The following is a 21,724-nucleotide window of genomic DNA, read 5'->3' on the forward strand; positions in this document are numbered from 1 at the left end:
AGGGATTGCTAGGTGAGGCACAAAATGTACTGCTGAGATACTTCCCAGTCTAGAATTTAACATTTAATAAATTAGATACTTATAAAATCCTGGGATTGTAAGAAATGTAAGGAGAAATAGGAAATAATTCCAAGATCTGAAAATTCCTTCTGATATATTCTGGCATTTTCAACTAGGTCTGTAGTTGTACATAATACACTCATACATAATATACTTAAATACTCATGTATATATTTATACATAAATGTACACACACACTATGTATGTACATACACCAAACATACCTTCTTGGGTCATATTGATTACTTTCATGGTAATTCTGTGGTCATGGAACAAAAGAATTCAAAATACTTGGAAATGAATATCCCAGCTGTCTCATTTATGGAGTTCCACCTTTCAATTTCTTCATTTTGGTTTTTTTATTCAAATATACACACATAAGAAATAGGTTTATGAGGGTGGGTATCTGTGGTACAGCATTTCTTACTTTGGGTTATCTTACTTTGGGTTAAGCTCTGGGATTTTCTATGTCAAACCTTGAAACCATTACCTAAAGTTTTCGTGAAGAAGCCTATACTTAGATCTAGTCCAAAAATTTTTCATAAGTAAAGGAGAAGGAATTGAAAATCATTTTGAAAAATTGCCTAGAAAGTGATCAGATATTTGCAGAAGAGATTTCAAAAATTCCTAGCCTTTGCTGCATATGGATGGAGTGTTAAAAAGCATTTTGTATTTCACTGACCATTTGCATCCTCACTATGTCACCAAGGTGAGAAGCATTTGTGGGCAAATTAATTTTATTCAGTAATTGCAACTTGGCAAATTTTGATGAGGAAATTCCTGTGATCAGTTATTGGATGACTGTATTTGAATTGTAGGTGAGGGTGAGATGATAGATCCTTACAGAACCGATCTGAAGTACAAGTTATTTATTGCTTTTTTCTAAAAAAAAGATAAAGACCAAATTTTGCTGTTAGCAATAAATAACAGTAGTTTATATTGGTGTATTAAATTTGCAGAGCATTTTCCCTGGTACTATCTGAGGTAACCTTCCTATATCCTTCAGGTGGGTGGTGGTGTTGTCATTTATAAATGACATTGAGGCTAGGCACAGGTGACTCATACCTATAATCCTAGCACTCGGGAGGCAGTGATCAGGAGGATGGTGGTGCAAAGCCAACCCTGCAAATACTTTTTGAGACCCTACCTAGGGAATACCCCACATGAAACAGGACTGCAGAGTGGCTCAAGTGGTAGGGAAGCTGCCATCAAGTTTATGGCCCTTCATTGAAACCCCAGTATCGCCAAAAGAAAAAAAATGAAGACATTCAGCGTTGTAGAGGTTTTGTACTGTGCTCATGGAAAACAAGTGATAAGTGATGTACCAGTACCTGGACTTAAAAACCTTTTCATATGAACTGTGGTTTATTTTCTTGCTCACTATGTTGAAATACAGATACAGAATCGTATAATAACCATTCTGAAAATTGATCTTAAAAATTTTATCTTTCACAGAGATAGCCCATTGTTAGAGAATGAAAAGACAAATGAAAATAAATTTGAGGCATTGGATCAACAATTTGTAAAACAGGGAAAAAGTCAGATAAATGCAACATAGCTGTCATGGTAGCAAAGAAATCAGTAGGCTGAGGCAGGAGGACTTCATTTAAACATCACATGAGTTTCATAGTGAAACTGAAGTAAAAAATTATTACTGACAAATTAAACAATGTTAATGGACATTCCTCTTATGATTTTCATGGTAAGACTCACTGTTCTCATGTTGATATTATTATGATAATTTGTCTATAGTGGTTAAACTGTTCACTCTGCTATTTTTTCTCACATAACAGGAAACAGAGAACTTCCCCTCTTAAAGTTTTTTTTAAATTCTTATATTTTTTCTTGGCAATACTAGGCCAGCACTCTACCACTTGAGCCACACCCCCAGCTTCCCTGAGAACTTCCTTTAATCTACTTTTCCTTAACTGTCTGCAGTTTAACAATCCTTCCTGTTACATATTCTGGCTTATGAAAAGGGCCACAACAAATAGCACTGCAGGGTAGGTAATAAAAGAATAATTCCCATCACTAAAAGGAGGTATGAAGACCTTCTGTGCCAGTTGATTCCCTTAAAAAGAAGCCTGAAACACTAAGCTAACTTAAGAGTCTATACTCCTAAATGTAAGTAGGCTGGAGACAGAGCTCAGTGATACAGCAGAATCCTATGTGGGACGTCCTAGATTAATTACCCACACTGCAAAAATCAATCAATTCATTATTAATAAATCTTGACATTACCAGCAATAGTGGGTATACTCTTGGATCAATGGTTCAGGAGTTTGACTCATATGGATGAGAAAGTCAAGGACACAATTGTCAATATGTTCCTATCCACATTATGGCACTGTTATTGTGAAAGAATAATTATTTGAAGATTATCGAAATTTTATCTGTAAAATATTGTAAAAGCATTTCAAGAAACTGAGAGATTGTGGGATTCATTTTTCTAGAATTTTCTGAAGTTTGTAGATACTGGGCTCACTTGTAAATACCGGTGTTAAAAGGAAATACTCTGTAATACACTTTACCACTCTTTACAAATACACCATATTCTCTTCACCCAAATTGAAGTCCCATTGTACCTCAATATTACTGTGACTTGACTTCTTTTTGCAGTATTTATATTTGTTTTTAGTGACAATTATATTCTTCAAGAATAGTAGAAATCCCAACTCCTCCCCAATTCATGAATTTTTCATTTTCACATTAGTCACTCAGAATTTAATTGGTATGTGTAAGGTGCATTTGAATCTGGGAGTCAAAACTAAGAATGGGAACATGCTAATCACATATTCCAATGCTGGTAATTCCTTCTGACATACTCTAGAATCATCAACTAGGCTTTAAGTTGTACCTAATGCACTCATACATAGCATTCATATATACATTATATACATATATACACACACATATATATGTATATATGTAATCCTACCTACTGTGAATTCATAAATACACACATACATTATATACACACACACATATATATATATATATACCCACACACACTATGTACATATATATGTAATCCTACCTACTGTGGAGGTAGAGATCAGGAGGTTCACAGTTCAAATTCTGACTGGGCAAACAATTATTAAGATCATATCTCGAAAACGTCCAACACACACAAACAAAAAAAAGGGCTAGTGGAGTGGCTCAAGAGGTAGAGTGCCTATCTAGTTCTGAGTTCAAATTCCAGAAATGTGGGAAACTACATGGGAAACAAAGTCACCGAGACCACTTTGCAGGAAGCAGGAATTTTATTATGCTAGCAGACTCGGGGGAGATAAATTCTCAAAACCCCAAGCCCCAGTCAGTGTCAGGAGATGAGTTATACACCCCTCAGATGGTTTATGTAACCAGGGGGTTTTTGCAGTATATGTTTCACAGGTGGTCAGAAAGACAAGTCAGTTACAGAGAAACAAGTTGGTACAGTTTCCCCTCAAGGCCCCTACAGACTGTGGTCACAGTAACAGGAAACCTTGCAGAGCCTAGATGGAGGTCTGTGACACTTATAAGCTTGCAGCTTGTATCCCCCAGAGTAGGGAATTCAAGGCAAGTTCTAGACACACAGTAAAGCCCAGAAAAATAGCCACGTTGGCTCCAACAGTACTCCCTCCACCCAAATCAAAACATACAGAAAGGAACATTTAAACAAGCTTTCTAATTTGTGCAGTTCCACCTTCCAGTGTCTTCACGTTGGCCTTTCTATTCAAATCTACACACTAAAGAAATATCTTCAGGTGAGTGTGGTGTAGCTCAGTGGTTCAGTTCTTGTTTACCTTGTTTAAATCCCTTGGTTCAATCCTAACAGGGAAAAAAGAATGTTTCTTTGTATGCTCTATTGTATTTTATATTATTTAGCCTATAAAAGAAAAACTTTCTCTGAAATCTGTGGTTTGATACCGGTCCCCCCATTAATGATTAAATTCCTTTTGCATCTAATACTTCTTAAAAAGACGCTTTGGTGTAGAATTTATGTTGTCATGATTGCTTAAAATACTTATTCCTGCATTATATCATAAAGGGACAAAATTAGGAAAACAGCAATGCTAAAGTATTTTTCCTGTACTGCACAGGCCGTTTGGAAAATCAGTTTTACCGCGGAAGACTCACTTACAAGTTGTCATTAGCAAACAAACTCTCGCGCTGGCCACAACACCTGGTAAAGTTGCGTCTCCCAGGCAGTAGACGGGAAGTGCGTCATCATTCCGCGCAGCTGGCGCTACCGGAAGGTGAGGCGCAGTGAGGAGGCGGCCGGCAGGGGCCTGAAATGCTGTGGTATGCGCTGTGGAACCGATGTGAAGCATTTTGTAGGTTTCAGTTTCGATGGTTGCAAAGAGTGGAGTTTAATATTTCTGTCCTTTCGTGTTTATGTTTAGCACTAAATTTTTGGTAAACAAATTTACGTCTAGAATGTTAAGATTGTACCTTGTATAATTCAGAACTTAAAATATACAGCACTCTTTATACTTTTCTTGCTTTCTTTGAATCTGGCTTTACGAATGTAACCTAAAGAGTGCTTTTGATTTGTGGGGTGCGCGTGTGTGTGTGTGTGTGTGTGTGTTAAGTTTGCTTTCGATATTACAATTCTGTCATTGTTCTACAAAATATTTCTAATATGTGAGGACAGAAACAAGGGCTATTTAGGGCTTGTTTTCCGTGCTGATACACAGTTCACGTCCAAGCATTTTATCGATCTTGTACAACATAGCATTAGAAGGTGTTTGTGTGGGTTCTATGTGTATGTGTTTTACTGAAAATATATTCAATGATATTTCTTAAACAAGGATAGAGCAAGCTGTATCTCACATATACCACTCCAACAACAGTCTTTCTGGGTGAGAAGGATGTCAGCCTAAGTGCAGAACACAGCACCCGCAGGTGGTTATTTTAGGCAATGAGCTTTAGCCGGAGCAGATGGATGGGATCACAGAAATTACTATCATCTAAAGAAAAACAACAGATGAGAATACCATTCAAATGTGTAGAGTACGTAAATCGAGTTAGTAGGTAGCATTGTGAAGCTGAATTTTATAAGAAAGCTCTTGAAGAAAGACATGGAGCTTGACGAAAGTTTTATTACACAAAGAATTTTGTTGGATTGAGGAATTTCAGTTTCTGCTCTGTTGTTTGTTTCTGTGGTTCTTGGGATGGAACCTAGAGCTTGGTTCTTGTTAGGCAGGTATTAGAGCACTATGCTATAAACCAAGCCCCCAAATCAAATAATAATAAAAGGTGAATGTTTCCTCCTTCTATACTTCTCTTTCTAAGACACGCAAATGACCTTTTTCATGACTTCTAGATTTATGTACATGTTTTGAAATACCTGGTTTTCATTTTCTTTGTGCTTCTCAACTTCCATATATAATAGTGGATATTAGAATTAAAAGTTTCTTGTACCTGCCCCTTTGCCAGAATTTGATCTGCAGATTTGCTGCACCTCTCCCCAAATGCTTAACCTATTTTATATTGTGTAAATAGATGTATAAAACATCTCTAGCCTATTCCTCTTTACCCTCACCTTTCATACACAATCTGTTTAGCCTTCCTGCTGTTCTTGTATAGATGATTTAAACATTTTTCCTTAATAATAAAACCTTTGCATTTTTGGATGTGTACTTTCTCCAGTGATTGTGTTTGACTCTTCTATATCAGGGCTGGTGGAGTGCCTCAAGTGGTAGAGCACCTGCCTAGCAAGCGTGTAGTCCTCAGTTCAAACCCCATTACTGCCAAAAAAAATTAATTAAATAAATTAAAAAGGTAAAAGGTGGAGTGGAAAAGGGTTTAGTATTTAGCACAGGAAACTGTCCATAGAGATATTGTTCACCTTGTTACTCTTTTCTGTTATAAACCAATGACAGGAATTTAGAGTTGAGGACTCAAAATTGGCTGCTGTTGGCACAAGCCTGTAGTTCTAGCTACTTGAAAGGCTGAAATTAAAAGGAGTGCAGTTTGAGGCTAGCTTGCCAGAATAGTTCATAAGAACCTATTTCATAATTACCCAAAAGAAATGAAGTCTGGCAGAGTGATTGAAGTCGTAGAGCACGTGCCTACTAAGTGAGAGGCCCTGAGTTCAAAACTGTACCAAAAAATAACCAAATTGAGGACACAGGTAGCCAGAAACCTTAACTAAACAAGCATCAAATAAAGAAATAAACAAACAAAAAAGCCCATTACTTTATTTACTGCAAGTCCAAGGAAAAATGTAGGAAACTTAAGTACTGAATAAATGCAGGGTGCAGGAAGTGAAATGCTGCCAATTGTATATTACTTGATTTATAGACAAAACCGTGGTATAGTAGAAAAAATAAAGAATTATGTGTATATCAGTGTGATCTGAATGGTGGTGTCCACCTAAAATTTACATTTTGAAATGTAGTCCCCAATGATACATTATTAAGAGGCTTTAGCACTTAATCATTTTCAAAAATGGTATTAGTCCCTGTCAACACCGTGAATGCTGCTGCCTCAGGCTGTCTGCTGTGTGAGAGGATCCAGAGGTGTCATCTATGAAAAAGGAGTCCCTCATCACACATACAGTCCTGCTATCACCTTAATCTTAGGACTGCCCAGGCTCTACCACTGTGACAAATATATTTCTATTATTCCTACATTACCTAAACAGAGGGGTTTTCTTATAGTAGCATGAACAGTGTAATATAGAAGTATGTTTGGTATTCAATATATAGATTATATACATTATATATGAATATATAATGTTTAATGTAAATGTAATGTTGGAAATACAAATATATTGCAGCTAAATTAAAACAGTTCTGTAATTTTATTTAATTGGAAATTCAAAATTGGCATGCTTAACTTACGTACTGAATTACATATATAGCTAAATTTTGAAAAGTTGGGTAAATTTTGTGCCTCTACCACACAGGTTTACCTTAACTTTAACATTTTCTAAAAGGTGTGGATTGACAAATTTTCATGGCCTTAATCTCTACAAAGACTCAATTAATAGACATACTTGGAAATAACCATGCTTTAATCATTGTGCCACATATGATCTTTAAATGTAACTAAATATAATATTAAAAATATGTCTACTTAAATGTAGCTATAACCTGATTAGATTTCACAGTCACGAAAACCATCGCTGTAAGTTATATTAGGTATAAATGTTCTAATATAATAAAAAATAAAATTAAAGAAATCTTTCAGAATCACAAGTTGTTTTGCTAAAATAGCACCTCATGACCCCCCCCAGCTAAAAATAGTTAATATGCTCATTGTAGTTGGAAATAGGGCCCTCAAGAATCACGAATAAATATCTATCTATCTATCTATCTATCTTGTCTATTTAATGAAGTTATGATTATCCTTACTCTTCCTGGTAATCCAATTTTTCCTGTTCTCAAACTCAGGAAAAAATATAGGGCATGCTAAAATGGACTTATACTATCCCTTTTTTCTTGGTAATACTAATAGTTGAACACAGGGCTTTGTGTTGCTATGCTGGCACTTTACCAATTCAGCGATGTCACTGTCCCTGGACTACTGCAGTTTTAATTCTGTGGTCTCTTTCATCAAAGTTCCCCAACCCACACAATGTTATGAAAATTATTAATATGGTTTCCAGTATAAAGTCAAGAACTGGGAAATAGTATTGGAGGTATTCTTCAGGTGGTAGAAAACCTGCCGAACAAGGACAAGGTTCTGATTTCAACCCCAGTATAAGAAAAAGAAAAAGAATATAGGAAGGGATGGAGGAGGAAAAGATGAAGGAAGGGAGGGAGGAAAGGAAGGAAGTATGGAAGAAAGAAAGAAGACAACTGGCAAATACTGAGACCTCATGCAGTTGGCTAATGTGTCTTTTTCATTTCCTATTGTTTTTGGCAGTACTAGGGTTTTAACTCAGGGCCTCATGATTGTTAGGCAGGCACTCTACCTCTAGAGCCTCTTGGCCAGCCCTGTTTTGTCTTGGATATTTCAAGACAGGGCCTAAAGAAATTGAAGCCAAACGATATAGACAACATAAAGAGATGTATAGTGAGCAATGAGGTTGAGTAGTAATGACCCATGGGAGTGAGTAGTATTGAGCCTCCCAATAAAAAAGCCAAACATTGGAGAGATTTGCTGCTGTATTCACCAGTCCTTTAAAGAAGAACTAACACCAAAGCTTCAAAATATTTCCACAAAATGGAGAATTAAGGAATGATTGCCTCATTTTACACATATAAACAAACACATACACACACACAAAAAGTGGGCATGTGTGTGGCTTAAGGACCTGGGTATTGTCTCTTGAAAATTGTGCTTCTTTGACTTTTTTTGTGGAAATATTTTTGCGTGTACTAAAATGTGGTAAAGTTTATGTGGATGAAAACAGAAGAATTTCTATATTGTCAACTTAGGTTAGAGTAGGAAAGATGGTGTTTACATGTGTTGAAGAATGGACCTCAGTTTAAAAAGCTAGCTGTTGAAATGGCTAAGACTTTTTCATTTATGCTTGGGTTTACATGAAAATCAAATTAGTAGTATGGAAAGAAAATGGAGGTTGAATCCATGCATACCAGAAGCAAGTCCCTGGTGTATATATTTTGTTTTGGTTTATTTTGTTTTGTTGTGATACTGGAGATTGACTTCAGGGCCTATACCTTGAGCCACTCCACCAGCCTTTTTTTGTGATGGGGTTTGTTGAAATAGATACTGACGAATTATTTTCCAGGGCTGGCTTTGAACCACAATCCTCCTTATTTCTCTGCCTCCTGAGTAGGTAGGATTATAGGCTTGAGCCGTCTGTGCCCGGCATCATCCCAGTTCTTGTTTAACCTGGCCATTGTCCTTATTGTCAATGTGATTTCTAATAGCATCCACACATAATTTTTTTCCTGGTTCGAGTCCTAGAACCATGTTTTAATATGGAGCCATTTGTCAATGATAAGAGATTTGTATACCTGGCCTGGGAATAGCCAGGTATCCAGGGGATAGAGCTCACTGGCATACTTTTTACCTGGCATTCTCCAAGATCTAGGTTTGATCTTCAATGCTAGAAAAAAGGAGTGAATTTGAGAATCCATTTCCTGCATGTCATTTTACCTACTTGTTAATAATAAAGTTCCATTGTATAAATGTCTTCTTTTGTGGGATAACTCTCTATAGCACTTCTTTATAATTTGTATAAAATATCTTAGTATGAGATTTAGCATTTTCATCCATGTGTGGGATTTTATTAGATATGTCACAATTACAAATAGGTGATTGCCTCTAGCTTTGGGAAGGAAATGGTGAGATCTGAATATTCAGATCAAACCCATGGAAGATCTTTTCTTCATTTCTAGGTTTTATGTGCATGGTCATTGGCTTTGGATTTTGAAAATGTTTAAGCCCTATTTAAAAGGAATTATTCCAAGAATATTTCTTTATTTTGTTATATACATAATTTTGATTTCTGAAAGTATCATTCTGTAATTTAGAGATTACTCTCTGGGGTTTGGGCTGTAGCTCAGTGCTAGAGTATTTTTCTTGGTTTAATCTAGTAGCAAAGCAAAAAACAGAGTAATAACATAAAAGGCTTATTTTCCATTATGGTTTTAAAAATTCTACATATGAAAGAATAATCTTTTGTCTTATGTCCCTAATGCTATAAGACTTGTTTAGACAAAGTCAACCAGCACTTCTGATACAAGTTGTTAGGTGTTCTATGATAAAAGCTCTTGCAAATAGTGTAAAGGGGTGGTGGGAGGGAGTTGATTCAAGTGGTAGAGTACCTGCCTAATAAGTGCAAGATCCTGAGTTTCAACTGCAATACCACAAAAAAATTGAAAAAGTGTAGTATAAAAACATGTCTGGAGAAAGGCTAATCTTAAAATTATTTGACTACAATAACAAGGAGTAAACCAATTTCCATTCATAAACCATGTTTGAGAGTCCAAGTTTCATCAAAATATAAGTGACTTCATAAGTGTTTTTTGTTTCCTTACTTTAATGCCACAAAACTAAGTATAGACCTTGATTATATCCAGATATCAGCAACTCAGAAACTGTTCTTTGTAAATTAATGTGATTTTCTGAAAATGACCTCAGATGTTGGTTCAATATCGCATCTGTGATAGTTGGTCATAACTGAACTATTTCTGTTCTATAAAATATTATCTTCAGTTCTCTGTTAGACCAAAAGCTTAGGAGCCATTGAGATTTTTTGTTAGTGTATGTGTGCTAAAATTATATTCTCAATGTAGTTATTTCCTGTCTCATATAAGTTCCCTTTTCTGTTAGTCTTACAAGACACATATGTTCAACTTGAGTAATTTTGTGGATAAGAGTCTATTAGTAGAATAGTGATAATGTTCAGTTCAAACATTATGTACATTTGAGAAGATAGTCTTTTGTCACTGTTGTAGCTCCTTTCCATCTCTCTTCTCCATTAACCACCCTTGTTTCTGAAAACCACCATTTCATTCTCTGTTTGTGAGATGGACTTTAGAAATTCTTTTATGGGGGAAATTGTACAATGCTGTATTTGCTTGCCTTATGGGTTCTTTTCATTTCTCTAATGTACTCCAGGCTAATCCTTGTTAATTACAGGATATCCGTTCTTTCTAAGAAGTGAGTAGTACATCATAATCAGTTTCTTGTTGGCGGGAATGGGTCTGTGAATAGAAGCCGAGAACTTTCTCATATTAAGCATGTATAGTACTGCTGAGCAGCATGCACATCCCCTTTCAGAAATTTTAATAGTGGTGTAGATTAAGACATTCACTCAGAAAAACAGAGCCAGAAAGAGCCTTGGTGGGTGAGTCAGGGAAATAACCCTACTCAGGAAGGAAAGTGTATGGGAAAAAATAATATGCACTGATTAGTTTTTATCATACTTACACAAAATGAAAAGACAGGTTAACAAGAGAACAATAATTCATGTTTTGTTTTTGTTTTTTGGCAGTATTGGTGGTCAATCCCATAGCTGCTAAGAGCAGTGCCTGTGTTTAGCAGGTATAAGGCCCTAGGTTCAATCCCTGGCACAAAAACAAACACTAAATAATTTACTGAAGTGGAGGTTTTTGTAGGACATCTCTCAAAGTGTAGCATAGTACTCTTAAGAAATGTGGAAAAACAAAGTAATGGTACATTTTATAATTGATACATCTATCTTACTACCTCTTATGCTCAAACCCTGACTTAGTGGTTAGTATAAACCTAATTTATTTACTAAATTTTGGTGAGCTATGCATAGATTATTTGCTGACATGTTTTAGTCTTCAGTCTTTACATATTATAATGCTATTTAGGCCTTACAACATAGCATGAGGCAGCCACTGTTGCTGTTCCCATGATCCAGTTCTGAGTGTGAGCTGAAATGCAGCAAGAAATGAATAAAAGACCCCAGAGACTATCTCAGTCTGTCTCCAGTCTTTGTTTTTATAAACTCTGTTAGCATACCTTTTCTCTTACGCCATAAACATTTTCTAAGTCTTGTTTATGACTTCTTACTCTACCCATTTCTCATGAATTTATTTTCCTAATTTTCATGATATTGGGTGTATGATATCATTTTATTATAAAATATGAACTAGTAAAAATCATGGAATATTTGTTGAAAGTCTGTTTTCACTCCTTTTTTGTTTAATTTGATTGCTTTCCTTCTGCAAGCATGTTTTGGTTTTGATCTGACTTTCCCCTTCCTGTTTATATATATATATACATATATAAGAATATATATATATACATATATAAGAATATATATATATATATATATATATAAGAATATAAGAAATCAGTTTTTATTAAGACAGATCTTAACTTGGCAGGCTAGTACACATGTCTTTTTCCAGAACATGGGTACCTAAGGTGGGAGTATCATGAGTTCAAAGGCAACCTGGGATATATAGAGTTTGAGGCCAGCATGGGCTATATAACAAAACCTTATCTCATGAAACAAACAGATTAACAAATAAACAAGCAATATTTTCTCTCAATCTTTGGCTTTTATTTTCATTTTTTGTTAATAACTTGTTTTTTTAACTTGTTCATTGATTCACTGATTAATTTGAATGACAGAGACTTATATATACAAGGACAAGCATTAATCACTGAGCCAAATCCTCATGCATTATGTTTTTTGCTCAGAATATCTACCTATGTAGCTCAGACTGATCATGAAGTAGCTCTGAACCCCAGACAGCTCTCAGTCTGGAATTCTCCTGCCTTTGCCACCTAAGTTCTTAGATTAGAGGAATAAATAACCATGCTCACCCTTGATAGTATAATTTGATTAACAAAATGTCTTAATTCTAATGAAATTCAGTTTATTTATTTTTTGCTTATATCGCTTGTGTATTTTTTATCAGAAAACATTGTTTAAAATAAGAACATAAAATTTGTTCCTAAGTCTCCTCTACTTCTTACTCTCATTATTAGATATATGCTGTTTTTTGTGCACCTTCTTTATATGGCATGAGGGAGGAGTCCAACTTGGCTGCATACACATACCCACTTTTACTAGAAAAACTTATTCAACATTATTTTTCACATTTACTTGATTTAACATCTTTATAAAACCACCTGGCCATAAGTGTAAGCATGATTTTTGGTCAGTTACTTCAATCACAGATCTCTGTGTGTAGCCTTAAATCAATGTCACAACATAAAATTTTGTGTGTTTTAATTAGTGCATATTAATTTTAGAAATGGGTTTCACCATGGCATTTCACACATGCATAAAATGTTTCCTGCTCTGACTGAACTTGTCAGTTGCGCCCTCTTTTCTCCATTACCCTGACTACCCCTAATTTATCATTTGTTTTCTGTGGGTTTCCTTATGCCATCTCCCTTATAGACACAATGTATTTTGACATCATTTATTCCCATCATTCTCTTTAACTCTCCTGCCTACCTGTTTTTCCCCTGAACGGTTACACAGTTACAGGCATGTTCTATTTACATGCAGATACATATGCATAATTTCATCCTTTAAACTGAAAATATCACACACAGTGTGTTCTTTATCCATTCATAAGTAGAGGGACATTCATGCTAATTGAATAGCTTGGTTATGTTGACTAGTGCTGCAATAAACATGGGTGTGCAGTTGTCTCTATTGGATGTTGACTTACATTCCTGTAGTTATAGGTGAAAGAGTGGGATGGTTAGAACATATTACAGTTTTTGTTTCACATTTTTTGAAGAACTTTTATAACAATTTCCATAGTGGCTGCACTAATTTATATTCTCACCAAAAGTATGTAAGGCTTATATCCCCTCCAGTGTGTGTTGTTTGCTTGTGTTCTTGATAATAGCCATTCTGACTGGTGTGTGATACAATCCCAATGCCATTTTAATTTGTATCTCATTGATAGCCAGTAAGTTTCCACATTGAACATTTCTTCATCTTTTTTATTGGCCATTTTTTACTTTGTTTTTTGACAATATTATTCAGTCCATTTGCCCATTTATTAATTGGGTTCAAGATTCTTTTGGATTTTATGTTTTTTTGAGCTCTGTGTTTTTAACCCATTGTCACACGTGTAACTGGAAAATATTTTCTCTGACCATTAATTATAGTGACTATTCTTTTGGTATGCAGAAGCTTTTTAGTTTGATGCAACCACATCCTGCTATCCTTGCTCTTATTTTCTTGGCTGTTGGAGTCCTATTCAGGAAGTTGTTGCCTATGACTTTATCTTTCAGTGATTTCTGTGTCTTTTTCTGGATCACTTACAAAGTTTCAGATCTTACATTAATGTCTTTGATCCACTTTGCCTTGATTTTAGTTCAGGGCAAGCAACAGGGATCATATAATATTAGTGTTCTACATGTGAATATCCGGTTTTACTGACATAGGATTTTTACACCTTTGTTGAAAATCACCTGACTTTAACCTCTGTGGGCTTATTTCAGCATAATATATTCCCTTAGTCTGGATGCTTGTTTATGTGCTAGCACCAATGTATTTTATTGCTGTGTTTCTGTAGCATAATTTGAAGGGAGATGCTGTGATGTGATGCCTCCAGTGTTGCTGTTTTTGATCAGTATTTCTTTAGCTATTTGAGTCTTGTACGCTTCAATATCAAGTTTAGGGTTCATTGATTTTTTTTTACCTGTGGAAGAATGTCATTGGAATTTTGATAGATATTTCATTGAATGTATACATTATTTTGGTTGTCCAGCGATTTTAACATATTAATTATGCTAATATAAGAACATGGATTTCTTCCTTCACATGTATCCTCTTTAATTTCTTTCTTCAGTGTTTTATAGTCTTTTTGTAGACATCTTTTCTTTCTGTAGTTAAATTCATTCCTGTATGTTTAGGTTTTCAGAGGCTATTGTGAAGGGGATTGTTTTCTTGATTTTTTCCCATTGCTTATTGATTATATATTGTAGAGCTACTGATTTTATATACTGTTTTTGTGTCTTGCTGTTTGGTTCAAAGTGACTTAGGTATAATAAGAGCATTACATCTGCATATGGATAATCTTCTCCTTGCTTCCTATTTGAATACCTATTATTGCTTTTTGTTGTCTAGAAATTGTAATACTCTATTGATTAAGAGTTGGGAGAGTATTCAGCTTTGTTCTTATTCCTAACTTCAGAGAAAATGGTTTCAATATTAACTTGTTTATTATGATGTTGGCTGTTGGCTACTCATACATATTCTGTAGTATGATAAGTTACATTCTTTAATTCCTTGTGTTTTCAGTACTTTTGTCAAATAAGGACAGTGAATTTTCTCAAAAGCTTTTTCTTAAGCTATTGATATGATCATGTGAATTTTGTTGATTTTTGTTGATATGTTGTATGATATTTATTTACTTGCATGTGTTGAAATATACTTGTATCTCTGGAATGAACCACATCAATCATGGTGTATGCTCTTTTTGATTTTTGCTGGATTTGATTTGCAAATTTCTTTGGATTGGGATAATGCTTAAGTTTGAATTTAGGGTTTCATGCTTGCTGGGAATTAGAAGCACTCTGCCAGTCTTTGCTTTGCAAGTATTATATTGAGAGTTGAAAAAATGTAATATAGAAATCTATGTAATACGGCTAGGCTGTAAGTCAGTCAACAAAAATTCTCTCCACCTTTTCATGCTGTGGTTGAAAAGGTGCAGTGAGTGATAGGAGCTGAATGCCAAGGGAAAGTGGCAGCTTAGAGCTTAAGGAATGACCTAATGTTCACTTGATTATGTCATCATTGAGATGCAGGATGTGCTTGTAATCCCAGTAGTCACAGGCAGGAAAATCTTGTGTTTGATGTCAGCTAAGATGCCTAGTGAGACCATTTCCCAGCAAAAAAGCAACAACAAAACAATGTGATCTACTATATAGTTAAAATGTTAGAATACATTTATGTATTTTCTTTACAAATAGTTATTTTGCAGATGAGTGTCTCATGAACTATTTGACATGGCTGGCCCTGTACTGTGATCTTCTATATTTCAGGCTGCTAAGTAGCTAGAATGATATATGTGTGTAACCATTGTCTGACCTCCATACTGTTCTTTATATTTATATTCCTTGTCATTATGTATTTAAGCAACGGGGATACTGCTGTACTTGTCCTTAATAGTACATGTTATTTTGTTTCTTTCACTTAATATTATATGTTCAGTATTTCTCCATGATGTTATGGTAAATGCAGTTTATTAATTTTCATTACCAGTTTGTATTGTAGCCTTACATGTTTCTATGTTATGTATATGTGTAATACTGTGTTTAGTAAACACATAAATATATATGAATCATTATATGCATATATGTTAAGCATTAAAGATACACACAATATGCATACTCAAAAAATTTATACGTATGTATTCTGAACACTGCATATGTATGTAACATATAGTATTTTATAAATATTCACATATAACATATATAATATAATATATCCTACTGGATCTTTGTTTTCTTTGTGTTATTGGGTATTAACCCAAGGCCTCACGCTTGCTAGGTACACTCTCTCCTGCCTGAGCTATGCCCTTGGCCATTGGATGTCATTTTCTGTACTTGATATTTGAGTCAGACCTAGTTTGTAGTGTGGCTAATGCTGAGGCCAAACATTTGAAAATGTGTCTTTGGATTTCTATACTTTCACAGCATTGAAGGGTGAATAACTTGGGCTAGGGCCATTGCTCATGTAGAGCATGTGTAGCAAGCAGGAGGCCCTGAATTCAGGCACTGGAGTGGCCACAAATGTGTCTATTTCTTTGAATTAGATATTTGTTGCAGGAATGTTAATTATAGCAAATAATTAGAGAAATAACATATGTACAAATTTATATAAACCTACAAACTACCTTGAATGCTATTTGTACCTTACTTACTGACTATTAACTGCAGAAAATTATATTTGAAGTCCATGAAAAATAATGTATTTACATGTTATAGTAACATTTATTATAGCAAAAAGTATGAATAATCAAAATGTATAAATAAATGATAGTATATGAATGGAATGAAATTCCACAATACCAGTTTTTTCATGAAGATAATATTTAGCATAATAGTATAGACAAAAAATTTTTTCCTCTAGTTCCCTCCCTGAGAATGAAGTATTGCATAATGTAAACTATTGAAGAGGTTGTTACTATGAAATGAGAGACTCTTTCGTAGAAAGAGTCGTACAGGTGTTCATAATTGGTAGGGTCACTGTTGTCAATTTGGGGTTAATTTATTTTCCAACTTGTATTTTATATTTGTTTATTTTTCTTGAGACAGGGTCTTATTATGCAGTACATATTGTCATTGGACACCAGACATTCAGTCCTTCCTTGACCTCCTTAGTGCTGGAATTAGACGAATATGCCAACATACCTATTGAAAACATGTATTAGGTGAGAAAATTATCATCATAATCTGCCTTAATAATCATGGGAAATGTATAGGTAGAAGAAAAATCAGTCTTCCTGACCCATCCATTTCCTGTTGTGCCCATTGTTGGTGGAGTAGATTCATTGACTCAGCAGTGTAAAACCTGACAGGGGAAGATCATTGACAAATGCCTACAGGTCTGACAGAGGTGATCGGTATGGATAAGAAATCAGTCCTGACCTTTATATATGGTGATATTCTATCTATTGAGTCCATGTTCCCCTAAGCTAATTCTTATTTTATTGGACTATTGGAACAATAAGGATAAAGTTCATATTATCACCTTTTGTCAACTAAGTAATGCAGTATGTGAAGGCTTGTATGGGAGTTATAAGTGTTGCAACAGGGAAAGTTAAATTTGCACTGTCATTTCCATTTTACTCTTCCTCCAAATATTGGTAGATGTGTGGTTTATTAGCTTATAGATGATTCCTTGCAGAAAAGAAATTTCCATGGTTTTATGGTAATCACAGAAAAAGCATCTATATACATTTTTATATATAAATGAAAAACAAATATATGTTGAAATCATATATATATATATATATATATATATATATATATATATATATATATATATATATATATATATATACTGTGTGCTGTTCTTGACATATCTTTCTCCATGAAATTTTCAGAAGTGTAGGAATGGAGCTTCAGAGGGTTTCTTACTATAGTTAGTTGCCTTTCTGTTTTTCCCTGGTTTTTATTTGTACTGTCCCTCCTTCAAGGTGACCATGCTCTTTCTCTTCAACATAGTCTCTCCTTTGAACCTTAACTTTTCTCATTCATGGAATTAAATTGAGAAAGCTGCTAGTCTGCCATCTTGTTCTACTTCCCAGGACTTATTCTTACTCTTAATTTAATTGGGCAAATACACACAAAATCTTGATCATAAATTATATGTGATGCTTTTTTGATTCAATATAGTAGTCAACTCATACCATGTCAGTTTCTAAGTATACAAAATTAGATTTGGCTGGTATGAGCTGTTGCCTGGCATATGTGTACCTGACCTTGTCAGTCCTACTTATCCTTTGGGTTCTACTTTGAAAATGCCCTGGGGCACCTGGTTCTGTGACAAAAGCTGATCCAGTGTCTTCAGATGCATACAAGGTACCCACTCAAGGTACCCACTCTGGTTTTTTCTGTGGAAAGTGCCAGGGGAGGTTGGGAGATATCAAAATAATATCCTGCTGTTTCCAGGGTCCCTAGCCAAGTGAAGTGGCTCTAGCCAGTTCTGGAATTTGACTGCCTGGCTTCCAGTTTTACATATTCTGTTTGGCTCAAAATCAAGGAAGTAGGATCACTTCTAGGGGAAGACATTACTGAGCCTCTTCCTCATAAAAAGGACTCGGTGGCTGCTGACATCTTCCCTTCCACATCTCCATGAACATACCTGGACACAGTCACTTACATCAACACATTTGTGTACTGGCAAGGCTGGTTGTATCCCATGCCTTACCTTCAAGTTGAGAATCAGGGTCATGTTTTTGGGTTATGGTTAGAGCATTACATAGAACTAGGGTTCTGCTAGGAGTTAGTGTGCTAAACAGTATAAGCTGCAGTTTTAGTATAATATCCCAGGCCCCAAGGAGGACATGTATAGTTGATGACTGTCTTGGGCCAGATAAATTGATGGTCAGATTGGGGCATCCAGGAGAGGGCAACTTGTCTTCCACCAGAAGGTTATCCTCTCTGGCAGTGTGTGTCTTCATAGGAGTATCATGTCTGCTTTGAAGTGAAATTCTTCTCCCTAAGAACCAGCAAGTCAAAAATAGCCATGATTTCTTCCAACTTCCTTAAAACCAGAATGAATAAAACTACTAGCTCCTTTGGGTGGAATCCTTCATAACTGTGGGAAGTATATTGTCTGTGTGCCCTGTCATACATAGCATGGCTTACAGAGATGCCAAGTTAGCCCATGGAGATAATGGCATAGTAGCTTAAGAATTTTTAAACCCTGTATTCATGGGAAAGAAGTTTACAAAAATGATGAAAGATGGAAAGAATTTCTGTAGAACACAGACTCAATTCCCAGAGTGGAATATTGAGCAGGATGCTGAAAATTATAACTAAGACAACCTGAGACTGGTGGATCATAGTTCAAAGCTAGCCTGACCAATTAGTTCAGGAGACCTTATCTCGAAAATAACCGTAGCAAAATATATTAGAGGTATGGCTCACATAGTGTCGCTTTTGGTTTGCAAGAATGAACCCCAGTCCCACCAAAAAAATAGAAAACCAAATATCTTCCTTAGGGCAGGTGTGGTGCTCAGTGGTAGAGCACTTGCTTGCCTTGTGGTAAGCCCTAGTTTTAATTGCCAAGATGTAAAAAAAATGTTGTTTCTTTGTATGTTTATTTGTATTTATATGTAAGATTTACACTAAATAATAGAAGCTAGGGAACAGCAGCCAGCATTTATTAACAACATGTAATGTGCCAAACCTTCAGTGTTAAGAGCCAGCCTTTGAAGGCCATGAATTTACATTGAACTATGAATACAATTAAAGGAAGAAAACTATCCTTTGAAATCTATTCTTTCTTACTCCCCACAAACATCAATGCTTAAATTCCTTCTTGATCATATACTTCTTTTTAACTTCAAAAATTATTTTAATCTTGAATTGGTATTGCATTTTCAGGATCAGTGCAATGCTAAAAACACACACAAAGAGAGATATAATCAAAATTAGAAACACATTATGTGCATCAAATATTACATTGGTTTGGGTATAAGTTATTTTAATTTAATTTAGTTTATTCATTTTTTCATGGTACTATTGGGAGTTTAACCCAGGGCTTTGTTCATGGTATACAAGTGCTCTACACCAGAGTTTCTACCCCAGCCCTAGCTGAATGTTATTTTATGCTTGTTTCATTAGTTAAAATTCCTATACCTGGACTATCATCAGGGGAAGAATTTATGAAAATAGTAATTCTGGAGTACTTTTTGCTGTCCAGCCTATGCTGTTTTAAAAACCATTATTACTGCAGAAGATTTCCTTCAGTGTTCACATTCACCAAGACCATTTCTCCCTGGCCAAGATGTAAATGGGGACAGATTATAGGATTCATTTTGATGAAATTTTATATAGTTATTTGTTGACCTTTGTTTAAAATCTGATTGCTGCTGGTAAAGGAAAGTTTCTCTGTTACTCTATACAAATGCATCATACTCTCTTCACTCCAATGGAAATCACCTTGTCACATAAGTATTTATGTGACCTGACTTATTTTCCCAGAATGGATCTTTCCCCTTTGGTCCATTAATATCCTAAAAAGTTACATAACAAAAACTATGAATTCATCCCCAATTTATGGATTATTCATCTTCTCATTAGTTACACAGAATTTGAGTGTGTGTGTGTGTGTGTGTGTGTGTGTTGGTATATGAGCCTTTGATTGTTGGGATTAAACATAGCATGTGTTTTGCTATCCCCATAGGTCAGTGCTGAAAAATTTCAAACTCAAGGATTTAACATTTAAAAATAAATGCTAGAGCTGGCAGAGTGGCTCAAGTAATAGGGCACTTGCCTAGCAAGCATTAAGCCCTAAGTTCAAATCCCAGTAATACACACACACACACACACACACACACACACACACACAGATGCACACATTCAATATATATACATTTATAAAACCATGGGAGTATAAAAGTTTAAGTACAAATAGAGACTAATTCCAGAATCTGAAAATTCTTTCTGACAGACCTTCAAATCTTCAACTAGGTCTTTGGTTGTACATAATGTATTCTTAAATATTTTCATAAATACACACATACATTATATTAATGCATATATATATATATATATATACATATAAATGGGCAAAACGTGCATACATACATATTCACATATATACAAAAACACCTTTCTTGGGTCACATTCCTTTTGTTCAAAGAGGAATCGGTGCTCATTTAACAAATTAATAGAATGGAAAACATTCAGAAGTGAGTATTTATCCAAGCTTTCTGATTTGTGCAGTTCCACCTTCCAGCATCTTAATTTTGGGCTTTCTGTTTAAATCTACACACCTACGAAATAACTTCATGAGGGCGGGGCATAGTTCAGTGGTACAGCACTGGCTTAGGTTAAGTGTTAATGCCTCAGATCAATCCCAATAGTGAAAAAAGTAGAATGTTTCTTTGTATATTCTATTTTATTTATATTATTTAGTCTATGAAATTATAATAAAATCAATCTAAGTAATGACACAGGTGTTTCTTCACAATTTAGTATGTTCCAAGTTTGAAATGTTAAGTTAAAACCAGTTTTTGAAGGTGATGAATTTCCATTGAAATATGAATACACTTAAAAAAACTTTCCCTGAAATCTATGGTTACATATTCCCTTCCCCACCAATTATTAAATTACTTTCTCATTACATACTTCTTAAAAACACACTTTGGTGTAGAATTTATATTGTCATGATTGCTTAAAATTCTTACTTCTGGATTACCATGAGGAGATAAAATTAGGGAACAGCAATTCTAAAGTATATTTCTTTTCTGAAACATGTGGTTTTGAAATCAGTATCATCACACAAGACTGACTTCCAGGTTTGCACAGGCATTGACACCCTTGCACTGGCCAATACCAGGTAAAATCACTAACTTCAGGCAGAGAGGTTTGCAGGAACGGCAGCATCATTCTGCATAGGTGGTGCTTCCCAAATGTGAGGTGTGGCTCAGCACAGTGGCCAGCAGGTACTTAAACTACTGGGGTCTGTGCTGTGGGAGGTTCCTGAGCAGACTCCAGGAATCTTGTGGGTTTCAGTTTAGAAGTTCTCAGAGAGTGCTTTTCAAAGTATTTTGTTATTTCACTTGTATGT

General features: G+C 35.2%; 1 protein-coding gene across 26 annotated transcripts in view; it reads left to right on the plus strand.

Annotated features, from left to right (window-relative positions):
* The window catches only part of LOC109697362 (ral guanine nucleotide dissociation stimulator-like), a 229,828-nt gene that overhangs the window by 63,551 nt on the left and 144,553 nt on the right, over positions 1–21,724 (plus strand). For 23 of the 26 annotated variants that reach the window (XR_012443971.1, XR_012443953.1, XR_012443955.1 and 20 more), the window contains one exon: positions 4,143–4,298. The exons of 1 other annotated variant lie outside the window; for it this stretch is intronic. The gene's annotated coding sequence lies outside the window, so the exon portion shown is untranslated. Of the gene's footprint in view, positions 1–4,142; positions 4,377–16,734; positions 16,851–21,724 lie in introns of all 26 variants that reach the window. 2 more of the 26 variants (XR_012443954.1, XR_012443956.1) reach the window with 2 other exon arrangements.

The sequence above is a fragment of the Castor canadensis genome, chromosome 19, assembly GCF_047511655.1.
Source record: "Castor canadensis chromosome 19, mCasCan1.hap1v2, whole genome shotgun sequence".
Taxonomy (NCBI): domain Eukaryota; kingdom Metazoa; phylum Chordata; class Mammalia; order Rodentia; family Castoridae; genus Castor; species Castor canadensis.